The sequence below is a fragment of the Dasypus novemcinctus genome, chromosome 11, assembly GCF_030445035.2.
Source record: "Dasypus novemcinctus isolate mDasNov1 chromosome 11, mDasNov1.1.hap2, whole genome shotgun sequence".
In the NCBI taxonomy this organism is placed as follows: domain Eukaryota; kingdom Metazoa; phylum Chordata; class Mammalia; order Cingulata; family Dasypodidae; genus Dasypus; species Dasypus novemcinctus.
Window position 1 is genome coordinate 97,788,070 of NC_080683.1, and position 21,685 is coordinate 97,809,754.

At 35.8% G+C, this 21,685-nt stretch overlaps 1 pseudogene; it reads right to left on the reverse strand.

Annotated features, from left to right (window-relative positions):
* Positions 1-3,322: 3,322 nt before the first annotated feature.
* LOC111762317 (small nucleolar RNA U13) lies at positions 3,323-3,414 on the reverse strand (annotated as a pseudogene).
* Positions 3,415-21,685: the final 18,271 nt, after the last annotated feature.

Consider the following 21,685-nt stretch of genomic DNA (forward strand, 5'->3'; position numbering starts at 1 on the left):
AGTGGTTTTGGAGAAAACCAATATCATAATGTTCAAACTTATGTTTGATTAAATAGTACTTTAATAACTTCCTATAAAAAGGTGCCTTATCGTTTCTGGGAGAATGTTAATTCTCCCTTATCAATTCCCTCAGAATGGCATCAGAATTGTCAATTACTCAGTTCTCCTCTTCTCTTTGCTGATTAATATACATAATAAATCAAATGGGGATTAAACACTTATTGATCATTCAACAAAATCCAAAGAATGAAGACTCCCTGTTGGGTGGTCAGGAGTATAGAGGCCAAAGTAGGAGACCACATCTGATATGGATTTTTGAATCAATTTGTTGGGAGAATTGAAGCTGAAAAGTAGATTTGGAGTTCACATGTACAGCCTGTGTGCCTCAGAAGCCTAGTCTTCAAGAATGAAAGAGGTAAACATGTAGAAGAGTAAGAATGTTGTGTGGCTTTTGATAAATGCATTTCTGGACATTTTGATTTTTGAAGCTCTTGTAAATAGGATTTTAACATTTAATACAGCAATTGTTTGTCCCTTGCAATTGATCCTCAATAAATTCACTTTTATTTGTATAAGTTGTTTCATAGATTCATCAGGATTTTCTGAGGCAATACTCATGTAATTTGTGAAAACAGATCATTTTTCCCTTAAACATTATGATTTTACTTGTTTTTCTTCCCTTATTGAGATGATTAGGAGAACCAGTACAATATTGGATCAAACTATGGAGAACTGATAATCTTACCATTTTCCCAATCTTACAGAAAATGCCCACAATATGTCACCATTGTTTATGATGTTAACTGCAGTTTTTTATCAACTCCCTTTTTCAGATTGAAAATTTTCCTCTTTGTTAGTTTTATTTAGATTATTTTTTTTATTGTTGATATTTATTTCTATCATAAATGTTTGCTGGAATTTGTTAAAGACTTTCTTCATCTGTTAATCATGATTTTTCTTCTTTATTCTGCCAATATTGTAAATTACATTGATTATTTTTTGAATGTTAAACTAAAAAAAAACTAAACTAATTCCATTCTTTGAATAAAACTTATTTAATCATACTATTGTATATCTTTATATATTGCTACATTTGATTTGGAAATATTTAGAAGTGTTATTTTATTCTCTACTTATAAGGGATGTTCGCCTATAATTTTCTTTTTTTGTAACGAACTTTTCAGGTTTTGCTATTAGTATTTTGATACTTGTACTCATATAAGGAGTCAGAATGAGTTCGCCCATCATCTATCTTCTGTAATAGTGTTGTAAGTTAGGTATTATTTCACCTTTAAGTAAATTACAAATAAAACTATCTGGGTCAAGAGTCCCCTTTCGGGAAGTTTTAAATTATGATTTCAATTTATTTAAAGACATAAGCTTTCTCAGGCAGCCCATTTCTTACTGTGTCAATATTGTAAGCTGTGATTTTCAATAAATTTATTCACTTTTTCTAAAAAATTAAATATATGGGCATTTAGTTGTTCTTTATGTTTCTTTATTATTATTATTTTGATACTTAGGTAAAATACGTGCAGTAGTCTATCATTCTTGATTGTAATTTGTGTTCCCTCTCTTTATCTCACTCTTTTTGGTCAGTCTTGCTAGGGACTTAACAGTTTCATTAATCTTTATAATGAACCTATTTTTGAAATTTTAATTGTCTCTACTGTTTGGTATTACAAACTTCATTGGTTTCTTGTTTGTTTTTTGTATTTTTACACTGTTATTTTATGTTTAATTTTCTTTTATTTTTAAAGTTTTCTATGTTGGAAGCTTATATAATTGATGTAGATCTTTCCTCTTTTTTAATGGAAAGCATTAGAGCATTTAGATCTATGCATTTCATCCTAAGCACCACTTTTACTGCATTCCACAAGTTCTAATATGTTGTATATTCATTATTGTTTAGTTAAAAATATTTTCTAGTTTCCCTTGTAATTTCTTTAAATTGTGTCATAGTTAAGTTCATGTGTCAAGTTAGCTAGGTTAAGATGTCTAGTTGTTTGGTCAAGAAACCCCTAGTTTGATTGTTATTGTGAGGGTATTTCCTGAATTTTATACCAGGGGTTCTTAATCAGGGGTCTGATTAAGACCCTCAAAGGGGTCTGTGGAAAAGATTTCAGGGGGTCATAAATTTGAATAGAAAAAAAATCAACTTATTATCTTTATTTTCTTTGATCTCTAACTGAAATCTAGCATTTACTTCACTTATGAATATATGCAATAAATAAATTACACTAGTATTCATTTCATCTGACTGGCAAAGTGGTCAGTGGAAGAAAAAGGTTAAGAACCCCTGATTTAAATCATTAGTCCATTTATTGCATCTATGGCTGATTACATCTACAATCAACAAAGAAGATTGCCTTCAGCAATGACAGAGGTCTCATCCAATTAGTTGAAGTTCTTTAAGAAAGAACTGATTATTTTTCAGCAGTCAGAAGGAAAAATTCTGTCTACCTCAGCCAGCCAGTTTCTTCTGGGGAATTTACCTAAACTTTTATCAGAGTTCCCATCTTGCAGCTTGCTTTATGATACTCAGATTGGCCAATTCCCAGGATCATGAGCAATTCCTATAATTAATCTTAATCTAATCTAATCTTTTATAATCTAATCTAATCTAAATGTCCTGCTAGTTCTGTTTCTCTGGAGAACCTTGAGTAATACAACTCATATCTTATTACTTTAATTATAAAATATTTGGTGATTTTCCATATGTATTCTTAACTTCTGATTTAAGACTTTTGTGATAACATAATATGCTTATTGTAAAATTGCAATTCCAGAAAATATATTCAGACATACTTTAGGCCTAGCATACTATTTTGATGAATATTGCATGTGAATTCTGCATTTATATATATGTCTATACATATCCATTAAATTGGTTAGTATTTTAGTTCATATCTTCCATGCAATTATTGATTTTTGTCTGTTTTTTCTATTACTTCTGTGAGAGGTGTTGTAATCATTATATGTACTATTTTGTGGATGATGTTAAAGACACCTTTGCGATTTTCATTTTGTTTTATGTCTGTCAATTTTTTAAACAAATCAATTTTATTGATACATATTAATAAAGCATACAATTCATTCAAAATGTACAATCAATGGTATTTTGTATAATCACCTAATTTGCATTAATCATTTCAATCATTATTAGAGCATTTTCATTATTTCAATAATAGTAATAGTAAACAAAACACAAACAAAAAGAAAATTATTCACCCTTCAGTCTCTCTATGATTCTCCTGCCATACATAGCTGCTATTTCTGGCTATTCTTGCACATTTCTTTCTTTCTTTTTTTTTTTTTCTCGCATCAGCCAACATTCTAACAAGGTTTGAGGGAGGCACATCTCACACAAACACGTGAATACCCACTCATTATGCTTATGAGCCAAAAAAGGATCTTCTCTATTTATTTTTAAGCACTTTTATTGAGATATATTCACATACCATATGATCTATCCAAAGTGATCACATCAATGGCTTTTAATATAATCACAATATTTTGTATTCATCACCTCAAAAATTTTTAGAACAATTTCATCATTCCAAAAAGAAAAATCTACACCCCTTAGCAGTTACCTCTCAATCCTTCTATCCTTCTCAAGCCTTACAAAGTCACTAATCCAACTACTCCTTTATAAATTGATTTATGTTTACATTTTATACAAATGGAATTATACAATATGAGTACTTTGTATCTGGTTTCTTTTACTTAGTATAATGGGTTTTTTTGGTCTGATATTAACATTTTGCAGTATTAACATATATTAGTTCAGTTTCAAAGAGGTTTCACTATGCTATAAAGTTCCATGTTACATTTTTTACTTTTCCTTTAGTAGTATACATGACCTTAGATTTTCCCTACAAACCTCTGTCATCCCCATATAATAGCACTGCTAGTTACAAACATTATGTTGTATTTTCACATTTTCTTTTAATTTCCAAAGATTAGTTCAGAGCCTTTTTCCCAATTCTGCCCAAATTAACCCTCAGCTTTCCATTCTCTAACCTCATTCTATTTTCTGGTGACCCATATTCAAGTTTTTAACTCCATGAAAATACACAATATATTTAGTTCATAGTAGCGCAATCATATAATATTTGTCCTTCTGTGTCTGGCTTGCTTCTCACAACATAATGTACTCCAGGTTCATCCATGTTGTCATATACTTCACGACTACATTTCTTCTCACCACTGCATAATATTCCATCATGTGCATACATCGCAGTTTGTTTATACAGTCATCAGTTGATGGACACTGTGTTGTTTCCATCTTTTGGCAATTTTGAATACCACCATTATGAACGTTGGTGTGCAGATGTCTGTTCATGTCACTGCTCTCAGTTCTTCTGGGTGTAAACCCAGTAGTAGTGTTGCCAGGTCATATGGCAAATCTATATTTGACTTCTTTAGGAAATGCCAAACAGTCCTCCTCAGTGGCTGTACCATTCTACATTCCCACCAACAGTGAATAAGTGTTCCTATCTCTCCACATCCTCTCCAACACTTATTTTTCTCTGTCTTTTACATAGTGGCCACCACAGTAAAGTAAGTTGTGGATAATTTTGATTGGTATTGTATTGAATCTATAAATCTATTTGGGTGGGGTTGCCATCTTCACAATATTTAGTCTTCCAATCCATGAATATGGAATGTTTTTCCATTTGTTTAGGTCTTTGTTGATTTCTTTCAACATTTTTTTGTTGTTGTTTTCTGCCTATAAGTCCTCTACTACTTTTATTAAATTGATTACTAGGTATTTGAGGCTTTTTGCTGCTATTGCAAATGAAATTTTCCCTGATTTCCTCCTTAGTTTGTTCAATACTAGCGTACAGAATATTGATGATTTTTGCATGTTGTTCTTGTATCCTATCACTTCGCTGAACTTATTTATTTGCTCAAGTAGCTTTGTCCTAGACATTACAGAATTTTCTAGATAAAGGATCATGTCATCCGTGAATAGTGAGAGATTTACTTCCTCTTTTCCTATTTGGATGCCTTTTTTTAAAAATTCAGTTGTTCTCGCTGGAATTTCTAGCACAATGTTGAATAACAGTAGTAATGATGGGCTTCCTTTTCTTGCTCCTGATCTTAGAAGGAAAACCTTCAACCTTTCCTCACTGAGTATGATGTTTCACATATGCCCTTTATCATAAAGAGGAATTTTCCTTCTACACTTTTTTTTTTTCTCACCACAATCAAGTGGGCTTTATTCCTGGTTACAATGGTGGTTCAACATAAGAAACTCAATTAATATAGTACAGTACATTAACAATCAAAAGAAAGAAAGCATGATCATCTCAATTGATGCAGAAAAGGCACTTGACAAAATCCAGAATCTTTTCTTGATTAAAAAAAACCTTCAAAACATAGGTATAGAAAGAAAGTTCCTCAACATAATAAAGATCATATATGAAAATCCCACAGCATTCATACTCATTAGCAAGAGGTTGAAAACCTTCCAAGATCAGGAACAAGAAAAGGGTGCCACTATCAGCATTCTTATTCAACATTATGCTAGAAATTCTACTAGAGAAATTAGGCAAGAAAAAGAAATAAAAGGCATCCTAATTGGAAAAGTAGAAGTAAAAGTCTCACTATTCACGGATGACATGATCCTATATTTAGAAAATCCAGAAATACCTAAAACAAAGTTACTTGAACTAATGAATAAGTTCAGAAAAGTGGCAGGATACAAGATCAACATGAAAAAATCAGTAGCATTTCAATACATTAGTAATAAGCATGCTGAGGTGGAAATCAAGAAAAAATTCCATTAGTAATAGCAACAAATGACTCACATATGCTGGTTGACCATTTTCACCTCCCTGTTAGCTGACCTGGGTAAGTCCAATGAACTGGAGAGTAGGAGTTGCAATTCTGCTGAGGCTCAGGGCCCAGCTGGGACATGGACAGTCCAGAGATTCATCTCCTGAGTATACACCAACCCCAGTGCCAATGACAGGTTCAGTAAAAGTGACAGAAAAGGCATGTGTAGAAAGGTCATATCTGAATCCAACTCCATCATACTCAGGAGCACAAATTCTAAAGTGGGGCCCACCAACAAGGCACTGAATTCCAGAGCCAACTGCCATGACCATAGAACCTGTGTGTCTGCATAGCCCTTAGGAGCACCAGCACCTGGGGTTGTATCTATCTTGGCTGTCTCTGGCATCCTACTGAGGCATGTGTAAGTGCGATCACCCTGATGACCTCCCAACCCTTTTTTGAAGACCCTTAGCCATATAAACTCATTTACCCTTACCATTTTCCCCTTTTATTCAAGGTATTTTTCTAGTTGCATCACCAGTTAGTGATTGGTAGTAATCCCTTGGCACCAGGGAGGCTCATCCCCAGGAGTCATGTCCCATGCTGGGGCGAAGGTAATGCACTGGCATGCTGAGTTTGGCTTAGAGAGTGGTCACATTTGAGCAACATGGAGGTCTTCAGGAGGTAATTCTTAGGCACCCTGCAGCTCTAGGCCTAGTTGAAATTTCAGGCACACAGGCTCATAAGCACAGTCATTAGTATCAAGGGCTCATCATTGGAGCATCCTTCTTCACTGGTCTTTGCCCTTGCACTTGGAGGATTGTTGCTGTTCCATTAGAGAATGTGACAGAGCTTCCCTGGCTAGGAACTCAGCACTCCCTCAGTTGTCATTTGTAACTATAACTACTATGAAAATATCCAACGAATGTCTGAAAATTTTTATATACCCTATGTACATACCCTGGAGAACTCCCTCCCAACCATGTGTCCCCCATCAATAAAACCTCACACCAGCATTCCTCCCCTGCCACAGTTTAACCCCTCTGTGGTCCAAAACTTCTTCAAAAATGAAGTCTAAAATACCGCCAAATTCAATTAATAGGAAAATAAAATAGTAATGATGGGCTTAAAGATTAGAAGGAGAATACATACTAATTTAGAAAAAACTAAAAGTGAAAATAAATTGGGGTATTAAAAAATGAAAAATATCATAAACCTTTGTTTTTGATGTTTTGCCTTTTATCACTGTAATAGGTATTGCCCTGCATGTACAGTGACAAGGCAATTTCTTTGGTTTCTTCCTCATTGTTTACAACCATTTTTTTTCTAATTTTTTATTTTGTCTTCAAAAAAGCTTTAGATCACAGTTAGAACTAGAACTATTTAAACGTTTTTAGTAGTTTGGAAGATATTTTACAAACTCTTCATAATTGACTATAACCACATTGACTAGCCACCTCATGTTTAAATAAACTTATTAAATTACAATTACCAACCAAAGAAATTTATTCTATTTAAGAGAGCATATCTACAATTTTTTTCTTTTAGCCTAATTTCACCAATGTGAACTTATAATTTTATTACTCTAAAGATTTCGTACATATAATGTTAATTTAGTTTATAAATTAACTATGGGAGATTACACTCAAGTTAAATAAAATTGAAATCATTATAGTTTATGCAAGGAATGTTCCCTTTTTCCCTTACAGGAAGCTAAAAACTTCTTTTCTTTGTTTAAGTTATGAAAATAAATGAATAATTTAAAAGCATACTGACTACCAGGTTTTAAAACACATTACACAATTACTTAATTTGTTTAATCATAATCCAGGAAAGATCTCTCCGTAGTTTTATGGACTTTTCTTTACTTACTGAAATTTGTTAATAGAGCCACTAATTACCTTTATTTTGTTGGAAAGAAATCTTCTGGAAGAAAATAAGGCTCACCAGATTGTGGAAAAAAAGAAAAGAATTTATTCTCAATCTTGCAAGAAGGGGCGCAGAGCCAGATATGGCTGGCACCCCAAACAAAGAAAAATGACACAATTTATACCCCTAAGCCTAGCATACAAGCTCTTCCTCTGTTTCTTCATAGATCAGATACTTCAGAAGTTACAGCTTATCTGAGAAGATCTAACTTTCCCCCACAAAAGTTTGTGATTTAACTGCTTCCTCTATCACATTCCAATCATTTTAGTTTTTACTTGCTCCCCTTTGTCAAATAAGGAATAGAATTTAGTGCTGAAACGGCACCAACCTAGCTCCTTCTTGGGCCTCCTTCTACTGCCCATAGGACTGGCCTAAGCTGGTCTCCTCCGCTGCTGTCCAACCCGGGAGTGGGAGACTGAGGCAGCAGTCTGCTAGGTTACACCAATCAATATTTTTTTCCTTATGTGAAAATTAACCTAATCTTTGTTTTTTACAATTTATGGTGACAAAAGATTTAAACTGAGAAATTACAGGGCAAACTGATTCTTAATTCTCTAGCCTAGTAGACAGGTTTAATCTGCCACACCTAGTCTTGCCTTTAAAGCTCTTGCAAAGAGGAGGCCCTTTCCCAATTGTGTCTATAATCAGATTTCTATATGACTTTTTCATCCTGCTTAGTTTAATTTGGGCTTTAAGAATATTTACTTACATATATAACTGCATATTTAATTTTTAACAATTTGAATAGAGTTCTTTTAAGAATTTTCATTTGTTAATTTGATATTATTCTGATGTATGAAGACATACACTGAGCAAATGGGCAAACACAAAGAGATACAGAAACACAACTCCAACACTAGCATTGAGCTGACACAGACAGAAGCACAAAGGTCACTAATCTGACCCACAAGTTCTATATATATATTTTTTCAGCATGGCTGCCCCCACGGCCATCACAAACCTTCAGCAAATTCATTCGCAATTTAGCACCATAACAAAAGATTTCAGCTAGCCTTTTTCCACTGTTTAATTTTACACCCAGACCAAGCTCCACTAGAAAAGCCAATCCATTTTCCTGTAACCAAGTTTTTTTTTTTTTTAAATCTAGACCAATTTCCAGGACGTTAGGACTTGAACCTATAAACAACCCTTTTTATTAAAATCAAGCCTCCACTTCTTTAGTGGATATAAGACCAGTACCAGATTCTAACATGCAGTTAAACAAACCTAAAACACCAGGGCTTTTTTCACAGTTTTTCTCCTTATTCCAGACCTCAAGAGAACGGCTTCCCCCCAATTTTCTGCAGCTACTAGGGTTCTCTCAGGAGGTGATCAGCCTCCCCTTCCTAGCAATTAAAGCTAGGGCTTTCCAGACTGCTCACCTGGGGAGTCTTACCTTCTTCCATGTTCTGAGTTCTTTTTCGTTCCCAGAATCTTTCTCTTCAGACCTTCCATTGCCCTTGATTTTTGTCAGGAAGATTCTGGTGGAGCCCACATCTTTACTGGATTAAATTTAATCCAGGGGCGCCCAGATTTGGGGTTCACCCGAGTCCTCCCAGCTTCCTCGGGGATTTGGGAGGGGCAGCAAAATGCTACCATCTCTGGCCTTCGTTTGTTATCCCTTCGTGGTCACCAAAAATGTTGTAGAACTTGAGAGAGGTTCAGTTATTTGCGTACAAAGAGGCCAGGACTCAGGAATGATTTTGAGAAGGAAAAATGGTTTATTGATGGCCAGCCAGACTCGGGAGCTTCCTGTTTCAATCTTGAGCCTGGAACAAATTTTTGAGCCCCTTTTATACAGAGAGGAAAGGCCAAATGGTCCTTTTGTTTCAGTTCTCAATAGGCTTGAATTAGCATATATATCTTCCACATCTTAGGTAAGCTTTAGCATGGACCTCAGGCATTCTAGATAAGCTTTTAGCATATTTGTTTTGCATTTCCCCTGAATACTTAAAGTTTATAGACCTTGCATTGTTAAACTGTTTCCTGGGACTGGAGTCCTTGAGATGGTCACCAAGGGCAGGACTGCAGCCTTTTATCATCCCACACCCACAAGTCACAGATAGTTTAGGTTATCTCTGAAGAGACAAAGAGCCTCCCACCCATAGCCCACATCAGTCACAGCACGTTATATCATTGGGTGGATACTCATACAATGGTATACAAAGGTATACTCACATCCTGGGTAGGCCTGATGTTCTCAAACAGGGGGAATTGTGTTTCTCAAGAGAATTGGTGGCTCCCAATGGGGGAGGAGGAACACAGTCTAATGTGTCAAGCTGTCAGCATTGTTGCAAGTATCTATGAATCTGTACTTCAAGCAGTGAAGCTTGGTTGTAATCCTATTTTTGAAGCTTTTTTTTAATCAAGAAAGGATGCTAGAAAGAATTATTTTTCTGCATTGTTTGAGATGATCATGTATTGTTGTTTTTTCCCCTTCAATTTGTTTATGTCATATATCACATTAATTGACTTTCTTATGTTGAAATACCCTTGCTTACCAGGAATAAATCTCACTTGGTTATGGTATATATGTTTTTTGATATACTGTTGGATTCTGTTTGCAAGTATTTTGTTAAGAATTTTTGCATCTATGTTCATTAGAGAGATTGGTGTGTAATTTTCTTTTCTTGTAGTATCTTAAACTGGCTTTGGTATTAGGATGATAATGGCTTCATAAAATGTATTGGGCAATTTTCCTTCCTCTTCAATTTTTTGGAGCAGTTTAAACAGGATTAATGTTAATTCTTCTCAAATGCTTGGTTGAATTTACCTGTGAAGCCATCTGGTCCTGGACTTTTCTTTGTTGGGAATGTTTTGATGAATGACTCAATTCTCTTTAACTGTGATTGGTTTTTTAAGTTCTTGTATTGCTTGTAGCATCAGTGTAGATAGTGCATTTCTAGGAATTTGTCCATTTCACTTAGGTTGTCTCATTTGTTGCCTTATATATTCTCATAAATACTCTTATGATCCTTTTTTAATTTCTGTATGGTCTGTCATAACCTCCCCCCTTTCATTACCAATTTTATTTATTTGTATCTTCTCTTTTTTTCCTTTGTTAGTCTAGCTAAGTGTTTGTCAATTTATTGATCTTCTCAAAGAACTAGCTTTTGGTTTTGTTGATTTTCTCTATTATTTTATTTGTTCTCAATTTCATTTATTTCAGCTCTAATCTTTATTATTTTTTCCTTTTGCTTGCTTTGGGAGTGGTTTGCTGCTCTTTTTCTAGTTTCTCCAATTGTTCTGTTAGATCTTTGATTTTAGCTCTTTCTTTATTTTTAATATAGGCATTTAGGGTTCTAAATTTCCCTCATATCACTGCCTTCTCTGTATTTCATAAGTTTTGATAAACTGTGTTCTCATTTTCATTCATCTCAATATTTTTACTAATTTCACTTATTTTAGTTCTTTGACACATGATTATTTAGGAATGTGTTGTTCAGTCTCCCTAAGTTTGCAATTTTACCTCTTCCCATCTATTATTGATTTCCAGTTTCATTCCATTGTGATCTGAAAATGTACTTTGTATAATTATATATTTTTTTCTTTTTTGTATAGCTTCTTTTACTCAAAAGAACAGGAAAGTCATCCATTTTATATGTATCAGTAAGTCATTCTTTTTTACTACATTCAGTAAAATGGAGTAACTGTATTCCATTGCCTGAATATAACTATTCTTTCTCCTGTGGGTGGACATTTAGTTTGTTTGCAGTTTTTGAAACTGGAAATCTATACCCATTAAGCATTAATTTCCCAATCACCACCCCCACCATAGCCCCTAATAACCTGTATTAAAGTTTCTGACTCTATAAATGTTCTTATTCTAATTATTTCATTGAGTGAAATCATACACAATATTTGTCCTTTTATGTCTGGCTGATTTCACTCAACATGATGTCTTCAAGTTTCATCCATTTTATAGCATGTATCTAAATATTATCCCTTTGACAGAAAAATAATATTCCATTGTATATACATAATACATTTGTTTATCCATTGATGGACACTTGGGTTCTGTTGGAGAAAATACAGCTCTTAGTGGGACATGGAGACTGATTGACCATAAGGAAAGAATTTATTGAGAAGCTCTCCCAATGGAGACTTCAGCCTACTCCTGAAAGGGGTGGGGGTGGGGGGGAGGGTACTTGAATTTATACAGAACTTTCCTAGGTGGGGAAATGATAGTTGGAGGGTGGTTGAGGGTCCAAGTGAGATAGTGGGAGGGGGTTGAGGGAGTTTATGATTTCTTGAGATTCTGCCGAAGCAGATGTTTCTTTTCATCTGTAGGGATTAAAGGATATGTAAATAGTGAAGGTTTCCATCTCCATTTCCCTCTGCTATGCAGGTGAGGTAGTAAAGATTGCCATCTCCCTCTGATTTGCAGATGGTGAAGATCTCTATCTCCCTTTCTTCCTGTCTCTATGAGGTTTCTTTGTTTAACCTATGGGAAAGTGCTAGGCCCTGTCCTCAGACACAAGGGAGGGGGTTTGCCTTTTCCCAATGCATTTCAGGGAAAAATGAGCTACAGCTTGTTAATTATTAAAAACCTCTAACAGGTTACTTCCACCTTTTGTCAATTATGAATTTTCCTGCTATGAACATTGGTGTGCAAATATCTGTTCAAGTCCCTGCTTTCAATTCTTTTGGGTATAAACCTGAAAGTGGGTATATTAGCCAGCTAAAGGGGTGTTGAAGCAAAGTTTTCACAAGGCCCTAAACAGTTCAACTCAAGGTACCATAAGAGGTATTTTCTAAACCAAAGTCTTTTGCCACATATTGAAGCAGGATGGCAGGTGATATCTGCAAGTGTTCAGCCTTCCTTCTTCCTCTTAATGCTCCATAGTCCTAGCTTCTTGTACTCTCAGCTGTAGGCTGGCATAAGGTTCATTGCTCTTACCAGGGCTCATTTATTTCTGGGCTCAGCTGCTCTGTTCTCTTCACAAGGTCATCTGTAAACCCTCAGGCTGATCTCCCTACCCGGGCCACAGGAGCCTCTGTATATCTTCCCTGTGTATGTCCTCCTCCTGTCTACCTCTGTGTTAGAGTCTGTTTTATCAGCCCAGCAGTGGGGTGGGGACACAACCCTGCATGACCTAATGGCATGGTTGAATTAAAGTCCTAATTTTAACATAATTTAATCAAAGACACCTCAGCTGAATCTAATACAATCTAAGGGTATCATGCCCAGAGGTACAGACCAGTTTACAAACATAATCAATATCTCTTTTTGGAATTCATAAATAATATCAAACTTCCACACTCCATTCTTTGAATTCCAAAAAGACACTACAGTATTCAAAAACCTTGTTTCAGTAGCAATGCTCAGTACAAAATCACATCACAATCAGTTTATAGAAAATAGTTTGTCTTGGGGCAAAGTCTTCTCTGATTGTAAACCTGTGAAACTTACAAAACAATTTATCTGTTTCCACTGTATAAAGGGACAGACAACGGATAAGCAGTTGCATTACCACAAGGAGAATTTGGGGAGGAAACATGAGTCACTGGTCTCCTACACTTCTGAAAAACTACAAGGCATACTTCATTAGAATTTAAATTCTGAGAATCATTCTCAAGTTGATGGTTTCTTCTCCCTGGGGACCCACTCTTTCCACAAGCCTGCCCAATGTTCTTTTTCACAGTTCCACCCTCTTCAAGCATCTCGGTAGCAACCAAGCTTCAAACCTCACCCTCCAAACACTTGGGGTGATGGCCACACTTTAACCAATCTCTGGGGTAGAGTCTCAATCCCCTTAGTACAGTGAAGGGGAGACAACATTCTCCCTAATCTCTGGCCTATAGGTCCCACCCTCTCAGAGCCATGAGTGGGTGACCTGGCCTTCCCTAATCTATGGGGGGTAGGCCCACTCCTCTTAGACCTCCCCAACCCTTTTGGAATGAATTTCTCTCTCTAGCCTGGAGTAGCAAAACTTTCCCTGAACAGTGACCTAAAACATTCATCCTCTTCAATTCCCTGGGCAAACTCACCTTCTCTGTACACATGGGTGGGGTCTTTCTCTTAGCCTGAGGAGATATTTTAATTTCAGACCTCAGCTTCAATGGTTTTCTTCTTAAAGCCATTTTCCCTTCCGTATATCCCCTCCAGGTCCCTTTAAGTCCAGGCTGACAGTGGTTTTATTCATACAGCTTTCTCAAAATGCTTGTTGGTTTAGCATGCAGAAAGCAGGGTCCAAGCCATCAAACAGTAAGACTTTCTGTTACCATTTTTCATTTAGGTCCTTTGACTATGCTGGAGAAATGAACTTCAAGAGAACATTGGGTAAGTTAGGTCAGTAATTTATTCAGGTAGGAGGGAAGAGAAATGGGAGAAAATAACAGAGCAAGGGTCCCAGGTAGAGAGGAAAGGGCTGAAAAATGATAAAGAGGGCTGATTTACAGGTTACAATTCCCCATTATTGGTTATAAATGCCCAGGTTTTATCTGCATGGTAATCCAAGTAGGGGAGAAACAGCTGGAGCCTGGGTCCAGAGGCAAGAGAGCATGAGAGAGTACTCTCAGGCCTCACAGTTTGCTTTATAAACTATTAATTTTCCACCCCTTTGCTAATGGCAGGGGAGGGGTTCCAGCTGTTTGCTGTTTTGATTGATTACCCTATCAATTCCCTAGTGAGGACCCAATGATAAAGTCCCTAGGGAACATCTGGGGCTTTTCTTTGCATCCAGAAGAAGTTTTTATTCTGGATAGCAGAATCCTAGGTGTGGGGCTCTTTCAGAAGCCACATTGGGGGTTACTGATGTCCACATGGGCTCTCTGACAGGTTCCAGATCCATCTATTAATTCCCTATCTTACTAGCCTGCTTCATTTCCACAAGTCTTTTGTAGATGACTGCATTTTCAATTCTGACTTGCAAGTTCCAAGTTTAGTTAATTCATCAAATTGGGCACTATCATCTGGGGGCTTTATTTCCAGAGGCTTGGAATCTCCAGAATCAGTTTCTGTTTTCTTTGTGCCTAACAATTCAGTTATCAGTTTATCTCTGTCCTTTAACATTTTGCTATAAGCTGCAAGGAGAATCCAGACTGCATTTTCCACATTTAGTTTGGAAATCTCCTTGGCTAAATGTCCAACCTCATAGTTTTCAAATTCTGCCATCCATACAAAATCAGGAATCAATCTTGCTAAGTTCTCTGCTGCTTTAAAACATGGATCACCTTTCCTCCAGTTTCCAATAGTAGTTTCATCATTTATTTCTAAGTCCTGATGAAAAGTCTCCTTAGTGTCCATGTTCCTACCAATAGTCTCTTCAAAGCAATCTAGGCCTTTTCTATCAAGCATCTCACAATTCCTCCAAATAATACCTCTTACCCATTTATGAAATGATTCCAGCATTTTGGTAATTGCATCAGACTGTTCCCCACTCTCCTGGAACCAAATTATGTATTAGTCATCCAAAAGGATGCTGATGCAAAGTAACAGAAATCTGTTGGCTTTTATAAAGGGTATTTATTTGCAGTAGACACTTACAGTAACAAGGCCCTAGAAAGCCCAACTCGAGCTGCCATAAGAGTTACTTTCTCACCCAAAGTCATTTGCCAAGTGTTGAAGCAAGATGCAGGCAATGTCTGTGAAGGTGTAGGCTTCCTTCTTCCTCTTAAGTCTATAGTCCTAGCTTCTTTCAATCTCAGCTGTAGGGCGGCATAAAGCTTGTCTCTCTCCCCAGGGCTTGTTTCTTTCTAGGCTCAGTTGCTCTGTTCTCTTCAAAAGGACATCTGTAAACAGGATAATCTGCTTGCCTGGGGCTGCAGGATTCTCTGTGTTTCTTCTCTGTGTAGCTCCTTCTCCTGTCTACCTCTGTATGAGAGTCTGTTTTATTAGTCCAACAAGGGGGCAGGGACTCAACCCTTTATGCATTAATGACATGGTCAAATCAATTCCGTAATCATAGCATGCTTTAATTAAAGACATTTCAGCTGAATCTAATAAAATCAAAGGGTATCATGCCCAGAGGACAAGACTAGTTTACAAACACAATCAATATCTCTTTTAGAATTCATAAGTAATATCAAACTGCCACAGTTGGATTGCTGAATCATATGGTAATTCTAAACTTAACTTTCAAAGTATCTCCAAACTGTTTTCCTAAGTGGCTGTTTTGTGGGCTATGGGTGGGAGGCTCTTTGTCTCTTCAGAGATAACCTAAACTATCTGTGACTTGTGGTGTGAGATGATAAAAGGCTGCAGTCCTGCCCTTGGTGACCAAGAAACAGTTTAACAATGCAAGGTATATAAACTTTAAGTATTCAGGGGAAATGTAAACCAAATATGCTAAAAGCTTATTGAATGCCTGAGGTCCATGCTAAAAGCTTACCTAAGATGTGGAAATATATGCTAATTCAAGCCTATTGAGAACTGAAACAAAAGGACCATTGGCCTTTCCTCTCTGTATAAAAGGGACTCAAAAATCTTGTTCGGGATTGAAACAGAAAGCTTCTGAGTCCAGCCAGCCATCAATAAACCATTTTTCCTTCTCAAAATCATGCCTGAGTTCTGGCCTCTCTATATGCAAATAATTGAACCTCTCTCAAATTCTACAACAGCTGCACTATTTTACATTCCCACCAACAATGTACAAGTGTTCCTGCTTTTCCACATGCTCTCCAACACTTGTTATTTTCCATTTTTTTGTAGTCATTATAGTGTTAAAAATGGTCTCATTGTGGCTTTGATTTGAATTTCCCTAATGGTGTTAAACATTCTTTATGTGCTTATTGACATTTTTGTATCTTCTTTGGAGACATGTCTCTTCAAGTCTTTTGCCCATATTTATGTTATTTGTCTGTTATTGAGTTTTAGGACTTCTTTATATATTCTGGATATTAAAGTTTGTTTGACTTATCAGACATATGGTTTAAAATTTGTTTCCTTTTCTGTATGTTGTCTTCTAACCATAGTTTCTTTCTTTTGGTTAGTGTTTCCATAGTATATATTTTTCCATCTTTTCACTTTTAATTATTTAAATGGTTTCTCTTCTAAAACTATGTAGTTAGTTATATGTTGATTTTTACATCCAGTCTGACAATAATTTTCTTATATTTGCAATGTTTAGCCTTATTGCATGTGTTTTGGTTTCCTAGACTGCTGTAAGCAAATATCATAAAATGGGTTGTGTTAAACAGTGAGGGCTTATTAACTTACAGTATGAGGCCAAGAAAATGTCCAAATCAAGGCATCATCAAGGTTATGCTATCTTCATGAAGACTGGCTGCTGTTGATCCTGGGCTCCTCTATCACAAGGCAAGGCACAGGGTGGTATCTGATGAGCTATCCATTCTCTTTTGTATTTTGTTGACCCCAGCTTCTTGCTTCTGTGGTTTTTTTCCCCCTCATTGTCTGAATTTCTTTGTCTTATAAAGAACTCCAGTGATAGGATTAAGACCCATTCAGATTGAGGTGGGTCACACCTTAACTGAAGCAGCTTCATCAATTGGTCCTACTTACTATGGGTCCACACCTACAGGAATAGATTACTTTAAAAGTATGCTTTTCTGGAGTGTATACAGTTTCAGACCTCTACATCATGAAATGTAATTACTGATATAGTTGCAATAAGTCTACCATCATGCTACTGGTTTTCTGTTTGTTCATTCTGTTACTCATTCCTTTTCCATTTTTCTACATTTTTAAATTAATAAAGGCATTTAAAAAGTAAAACAGTATGTCTCTTCTGTTCACTTTTTAGCTTTCCCTTTTTGCTTTTTTATTTTCTTTGAATATCCCAACTCCCAGAGCCACAAAGTGTAATATTAAAGATTTTACTATGCAGCAACTTTGACTAACTGAATTTGTCTTAAATTAGTACTCCTATCACTTTCCAAATAATACACTTATTTTACTTTTATATGTTTTATAATTATACAACACATTATTATTATATATATTCTTTTATATTAAATGATATATTTCCCAGGTCTGGTAGTCTCATTCCTGGGATTCCGTACTTTCAACTGTGATCCTTTTACTTCAGCCTAAAGAATTGTCTTTTAGTATTTCTTGCAGTGCATGTCTGATAAGGATAATTCTCTTACAATGTCTTTACTTCATTTATATTTTTGAAGGATATTTTTTCACTGTTTATAAAATTTTTAAATGTCTTTTCCTTCCATCACTTTAAAGATGTCATTCTATTATTCCTTGTTTCCATAGTTTGAGTTCACAAGTCTGCTATTAGACTTGTTATTGCTGTTTTCAAAATAACCGTTTTTTTTCTTTTGACAACTTTTAAGAATTTTCTCATTTTTTTCTTTAATAATTCTACATTCGATGTTCCTATATATGGTTTTCTTTGTATATGTCATGATTTTGGCTCTCCAATCATCTTAAATTTGTGAGTTGATATATTTTATCAGTTTCAGAAAATTTTCAGGCTTTATCTCTTCAAATGTTATTTCTGCCCTACATTCTTTCTCCTGTGTTCTTGTCACAAGACTGTGTCATGAGCATCTTTATATCCCCTACAGTGCCAATATGGAATGCCTTGCACATGACAAGTACCTGATGGATATTGATGGTTAGTCAACTTCTTTCTGGCTGCACTGGATTATGCCTCTCTTCTTTCAGATGGCCTGGCAATCTCATAAGGAATTGCTAAAAGTGATATGGCTCACTCAAACCTGTGAAGGGAGCACAAAGGATCACAGGGTCAAAACCACACATTCAGTCATCCTGAGGGGTTATCTGTTGCTTTCTCTACTTTCTCCACCCAGCAGCTATCACTTCCTTCTGGCAACACCCCAATTTCAATCTTTTTATATTTATTGAAATCTGCATTGTGATCCAACATGTAGTCTATCCCGGAGAAAGATCTATGAGCACTTGAGAAGAATGTATAACCCACTTAGTTTGAATACAATATTCGGTATATGTCTGTTAGCTCTATCTCATTTATTTTATTGTTCAAGTTCTCTGTTTTCTTGTTGATCTTCTATCTAGTTCTAACTAATGATGTGTGTGGTGTGTTGAAGTTTCTAACTATTATTGCAGAGATGTCTGTGGCTCCCTTTAGTCTTGCCAGAGTTTTCTTCATGTTTTCTGGACCACCCTGGCTGGGTGCATAAATATTTATGACTACTAATTAATTCTTCCTGGTGGATCGTCACTTTTATTAATATATAATAGCCTTCAGTATCTCTTATAACTTTTTGCACTTAAACTCTGTTTTGTCTGGTATTAGTACACGTACACCTGTTCTTGTTGGTTACTGTTTGTGTGGAGAATCTTTCCCAACTTTTCACTTTCAACTGCTTTGTATCCCTTGGTCTAGGGTGAGTCTCTTGTAGGCAGCATATGGATGTTTTATGTATTTTCATCCTTTCTGTCAGTCTATATCTTTTAATTGGAGAGTTTAATCAGTTCATGTTCAGTGATATTACTGTAAATGCATTATTTACTTCCACTATTTTATTCTTTGATTTTCATGTTATATCTAATTTTTGTCTGTCTTTTTATTCTTTCAGTTATCCTTTCTGCTACTCTTGCTTTCTCTGTCTCCTCCAAATCTCTCTCTCCTGTCTTTTTCTTTCAGGTTATACGGCTTCCTTTAATATATCCTGCAAAATAAAATTCTTCTTCTTTTTTTTAATGAACTTCCTTTAATATATCCTGCAAAGTCAGATTCTTCTTTTTTTAAAATTAACTTTCTTAGTTGCTGTTTGTGATTATTTTAAACTCACCTTCATATTTAAAGGACAATTTTTCTGGATAAAGAATTCTTGGTAGTGGCAGTTTTTATCTTTCAGTAATCTAACTGTATCATACCACTGTCTTCTCTCTTCCATGGTTCCTGATGAGAAATCCACACTAAGTGTTACTGGGCATCCCTTGTTTGTGATAGTTTATTTCTCCCATGCTGCTCTCAGAATTTTCTCTTTATCTTTGACATTTGATGTTCTGAGTAGTATGTGTCTTGGAGTTGGTCTATTCTCATTTATTCTGATTGGGGTACACTACATTTCTTGGACATATATGTTCGTTTCTTTCATGAAAGTTGGGAAATTTTCACTCATTATTTCCTCAAATACTCTTTCTGCCCCTTTTCCCTTCTCTTCTCCTTCTAGAACTCCCATGTCATGTATGTTTTTGTTTTTCATGTTATCATTCAACTCCTTTGAGCCTCTGTTCTTTTTTTTTGCATTCATTTCTTTGTCTATTATTTTCTTTCTTTAACTTCAGCTGTTCTGTCTTCTGTATCACTTATTCTTTTTTCTGTCTTACTGAGTCTGCACTTGTATGTCTCTACTGTATTTTTTATCCCACATATCATATCTTTCACTTACATGAGCCCTATTACTTTTCTATTCAAGTTTTCAAATTCTTCTTTGTTCTTGCTCAGTGTCTTCTTGATGTCCTTTATCTCCTTAAGTATATTGTCTTTCAACTCAATAATTTGACTTTGGAAATTTGTGTACATGTCAATGATTAGTTGTCTCAGATACCGTGTCTCTTCTTGATATATTTCTATTCTTGGGCTGTTTCTTCTGTTTTCTTAATAAGGCTTATAATTTTTTGCTGATGTCTAAGCAACTAATTAGGATGGTGAGTTTATTCAGATGTTCAATTTCACTCTCTTTCATAGGAATTTAGTGGCAAAAGGCTGTGCGTTACTGCTGTTCTTTGATTCTTGGTTAAACCTGTTCTGGGTCTTTAGGATTGTCCCTGTTAGTTGTGCAAATCTGGGCCCTGGACCCATGAATGGGTTAGAGACCTGCTTCCAAATGCCTTGGGGAGGTAGACTCTAAGACTGGAAAAGGCCTTACTAATTTAAATTTCCTCGTGTGCAGTTGCTTGTTTTGCCAGCAGATGGAGTGCTTTGCCAGCCCTCTCAGTTCAAAGCCTGGTCAGAGGGTGTTTGCTGCAATACAGACCGGATCAATGTAATAGAGGAGCCTAAGAGCCCCAGAATTCAAACTTTCTCAGAGGCATTTCTCCAACATTTGCTGGCAACCCCCTGGGTAGGAAAAAATTCCACTCCCCTCTGCTTTCTCAACAACCAGTCTGGTCAGTAGAGAGGGAGGTTGAGAGGGTCAGATCTCTTTCATCTCTTGCTGGCTCCTAAGGTAAACAATGGCACAGCCATTGGCCAATGACCTAGAAGGGATCCTGGGACACAGCAAATCAAATTAGTGGATCAAAAGCAAATCAGCCTTAGGCTGTGTCCCTCTCTCCCCCCTTTCCTGGAGAGGTGGATTCCTTGTTCCCCCTTTGTCTGTAGCCACTGTCCCTGAGGATTGAGGATTCAAAAGTGTCTATAGAGTGCAACTGCAGCCTTTAACTCAGTTTTGCCATCACAATTCTTTTCTTTTTTCTGTCTCTCTTTTGGCAGTGTTAACTTTCCCCTGAAACTCTGTAAGATATTTTTAGTCCATTTCTGCCTGTCCTCTAGATATATCTGAAGAGAAGAGAGTCCCATGTCTTTTTAGTCTGCCATCTTTGCAGAAGTTCTCCACTTCTGTCAATTTTTAGTTCATACATTTTAAGGTTCTGTTAAGTCATCTTGATATATTGATGCTTTTATCATTATGAAATGTTCTTTTTATCTCTGATAATACTCCTTATATTAAAATCTCTCTTGACTAATACAATTGTACTTTTCTTTTGATTATTACTCACATGGTGTATATGATGCCTTTTAATTAAATATGCATCTTTTATAAAATGCAGGTTATTAAGTATTAATCTTTAATCATTTCAGATAATCTCTTCATTGACTTTTGCTGTAATTGTTGATATGGTCAGCTTTAAGTCTATAATGCTATTTGTCTTTTAATAGTTTCTTCTTCATTTGTTCTTTTGATAGTCCTTTCCTGGCTTCTTTTGAAATAAGTTATTTGTATTTTTATAATGACTTGTTATTAATATTGATTTTTTTGTATGTTTTCTCTAAGGTTATAAAATGTATATTTATCTTATTGAAGCTTAACATAAAATATCATACAATTTCACATGTCATAT